Source organism: Rhinopithecus bieti, unplaced genomic scaffold, assembly GCF_001698545.2.
Source record: "Rhinopithecus bieti isolate Rb0 unplaced genomic scaffold, ASM169854v2 scaffold_28121, whole genome shotgun sequence".
Classification (NCBI taxonomy): Eukaryota; Metazoa; Chordata; class Mammalia; order Primates; family Cercopithecidae; genus Rhinopithecus; species Rhinopithecus bieti.
In genome coordinates this window covers 2,206,707-2,210,587 of record NW_016813094.1, presented here as the reverse complement: position 1 = coordinate 2,210,587, position 3,881 = coordinate 2,206,707, and positions in this window count along the sequence as shown.

Here is a 3,881-nt window from a genome sequence, read left to right as displayed (position 1 = left end):
TTTTTTTGTTTTTTTTTTGACAGAGTCTTACGTTGTTGCACAGGCTAGAGTGCACATCTTGGCTTCCTGCAACCTCCACCTCCTGGGTTCAAGCTGTACTTCTGCCTCAGCCTCCTGAGTAGTGGTATTATAAGCATATGCCACTACGCCCAGCTATTTTTTTTTTTTGTATTTTTAGTAGAGGTGGGATTTCACCATATTGGTCAGGCTGGTCTTGAACTCCTGACCTCAAGTGATCCACCCACCTCGGCCTCCCAAAGTGCCAGGATTATAGGCATGAGGCACTGTGCCTGCCTGCTTCCCATATAATTTTAACATATCAAAAATAGTATCTATGTCTAAGATTTCTAAGGGCTTTTCCGTAATGTCCAAAAATTTATTTGATCTCAAGAAAACTTAATTTTGATTTTGAAATTTGATTTTGAGGTCAGTCAAATATGTTAAAAGTTTAAAACGTGACGAAAATAAGAAAGAGTTAAAATTCTTGACGAAAATAGGATCACAGGTCCCTCAAAATAAATGTCGTTCATTTAGTCAAGGTGATATTTAAAAAATTTTGACAAGTAAAAACATTTACTCTTTCATAGAAAAGAGGCTCAGTTTTCCAAATAATCAAAAAGTCTAATAAAGATAGCATGAGACACACAGAATCTGTTTCTCTCTTCCTTCTTTTTATTTTGTAGTTTACTACAAAAGTGAACTTTTTTCATTATTTATTATTATATAAAATGTTGTTTAAAAGAGAAAACCAAATGTTAGTTTTATACCCATGTAATATTAACAATGAAGTTAACTTAAGTAAAACTATAAACAAAGCCATCCAATGTCAGTCAGTTTTGAATACACAAGATTTCTGTAAACCTTTTATATCCCCTTAAATATTTTATTCTATTTCTCTCCTCAACTTTCTAAATACATTTAATTTTATCTATTATTTTTTATCAATTTCTTCAATTTGAAACAACCATAAAGCAAGACAAAATTACTTTTCCCTTAGCAAAAGCAACATCCCTATGCTTTTTTAATAATCTTTCTCACCAAAAACATATGTTGCTTTTTGGAGGTATACTTTGTGTACAGAATTGGTTTCCTTATTTTGAATTGTTTTAATTGCATATATTTAAACTATTATTATTATTACTATTATCATTATTATTATTATTATTATGAGACAGAATCTTGCTCTGTCATCCAGGCCGGAGTGTAATTGTGCGATACTGGCTCACTGCAACATCCGCCTCCCGGGTTCAAGTGCTTCTCCTCTCTCAGCCCCCCGGGTAGCTAGGATTGCAGGCACCTGCCACCACATCGGCTAATTTTTGTATTTTTAGTAGAGATGGGGTTTCACCATGTTGACCAGGCTGGTCTCGAACTCCTGACCTCAGGTGATCTGCCCGCCTCAGTCTCCCAAAATGCTGGGATTACAGGAGTGAGCCAGGGTGCCTGTCCCCAATCTCAATTTTATTTAGCAAAAATTACTACAGTCATGTAAACTTTAAAAGAATCTGGATTTATTAATTTATGAGAGTTCATTTATTTTAAGTTGATCTGATGATATGTAGACAACATACATAAAAATATGGACAAATATTTTGCAGCTTTCATCTTATAATTTATCCATAAGGCAGATAAAACTCACTAGTTTAAAAGAGCAGTTTATAAAAATGGTGCCACTGTAAATGCAACAAATAAACATTATCTGTCCCACATGGCTAAGCCCTTATTAAGTTTTAGAGAAAAAAAAAAATAGCATATTTACATCTAAAACCCAGACAGAAAATTTAAGCTTTCTCAAGCAATTAGATATGTCAATTAGACATAAAACAAAGAAAGGTTAAAAATGAATATAAGAATTCAACACTTAATTTTATAAGGAGACCAATTTTGGTCTAATATTAACAGATAGCTTGCAATTTCGTCTGCCTTTTGCAACTGCACCACTGAGTTCAGGGTGGAGCCTGCTATCTAATAGGACCAAGAAAGCATTTGCAGCTTCCTGGGGCCAACACTGACACATCTAAAAGGCAGACACAGCCAGACGCCAGAGCACTTGGATCTCCAGAAATCAATGATCCCATTCCTACACTGAATCCTAGGTACCTTAGAACCAAGGCAAAAGGCAGAGAGGGAAACACCATGGGGTTGAGCTGTTTAATGCTCTCATAGTGCACCTCTCTGCAAGGACATTCCCTGAGGCTACTGGATGACCCAGCACCACTTGGCCCACTCTGTGACTAGCTCATCCTCCACAGAAGTTGTATTCCTCAGTGGTGAGTGCTCTCACAGTCTCCATGTGTCCAAACTACACTCATGATCACATCGTGGCCCCAGCTCCCAGATCCTCACAGACAAACCTAGCCAACAATTTTACTTATTCCAAATTGCCATTTACCATCAGTTTCTGTTTGACTTGGTCAGAAATCTGAAGATTTTCTTACCTAAACTTGCAAATAAATGAGGAGGATAGAAAATGAGTATTTGTTTCCTGTAGTAATAGCCATTCATTGCAGCAACTATTAATTCCCTTTAACACCGCACCTTTGCCAATAACCGATTAGTCAGTACATACACAAAGGTCAATTGTTTCCTACAGTTTAAAATAATTCTTGGTACCCGCCAAAAGCTGGAGAGATTGGAGAATGTAATGTAAAAGAAAGCAGAACTTCAGACCTAAGTAGAACCCACGCATGACTTTTGGGGTTCCATAAGAAAGACAGACGATCCCAAAGTGGGGGTGAAAGGTGAAGCCAGCTGGACTTCCTGGATAGAGTGAGGACTTGGAGAACTTTTCTGTCCAGCTAGAGGATTGTAAATGTACCAATCAGCACTCTGTAAAAACACACCAATCAGCACTCTGTGTTTAGCTAAAGGTTTGTAAACACACCAATCAGCGCTCTGTAAAAACGCACCAATCAGTGCTCTGTAAAATGGACCAATCAGCCAGATGTGGGTGGGGCCAAATAAGGGAATAAAAGCTGGCCACTGGAGCCAGCAGCTGCAACCTATTGGGGTCCCCTTCCACGCTGTGTAAGCTTTGTACTTTTGCTCTTCACAATAAATCTTGCTGCTGCTCAGTCTTTGGGTCTGCACTACCTTTAGGAGGTGTATCACTCACTAACTCACCACGAGGATCTGCAGCTTCACTCCTGAAGTCAGCAAGACCACAAACCCACTGGAAGGAAGAAACTCCAGACACGTCTGAATATCTGAAGGAAAAAACTCTGGACGTACCATATTTAAGAGCTGTAACACTCACTGTGAAGGTCTGTAGCTTCATTGCTGAAGTTAGTGAGACCACGAACCCAACGGAAGGAAGAAACTTTGGACACATCTGAACATCTGAAGGAACAAACTCTGTAATCTTTAAGAACTCTAATACTCACTGTGAGTGTCCACATCTTCATTCTTGAAGTCAGCGAGACTAATAACCCACCGGAAGGAACCAATTCTGGACATGGGGTGTCTGTGGTGCCTTGGCTGTGTGGTTCAAGGGTCTCAGTGACTAGAACTCTCTCTCTTAGTTCTCTCTATGTGACAGCCAGAACTCTGATGCTTTCTTTTAGTGATTTTTTTTGTCCACTGACTGCCAAATGGAAGAAGAATGGACTTGAAGGGGAATATATCAGTGATTAAGAAAACTGGATAAAGATTGAAAATAAAAGAAAGAGAAGAAGTAAATGGAAGAAAGGACTTCCTAGAGGAGTCTATTTGGGAAGACCATAAGCTTCCCCAAAAGGTCAATGAAACTTGACACTTTTCTCAGCAAAATATGCTAACAAGAAAGAAAGCATACCTTCGGAGAACAAAACATATAATTTTTAATAAAGGATTTCAGTCACCTGAAAAAAATTCTTATGGGGGAAATAGGATTCAAAAAGGAT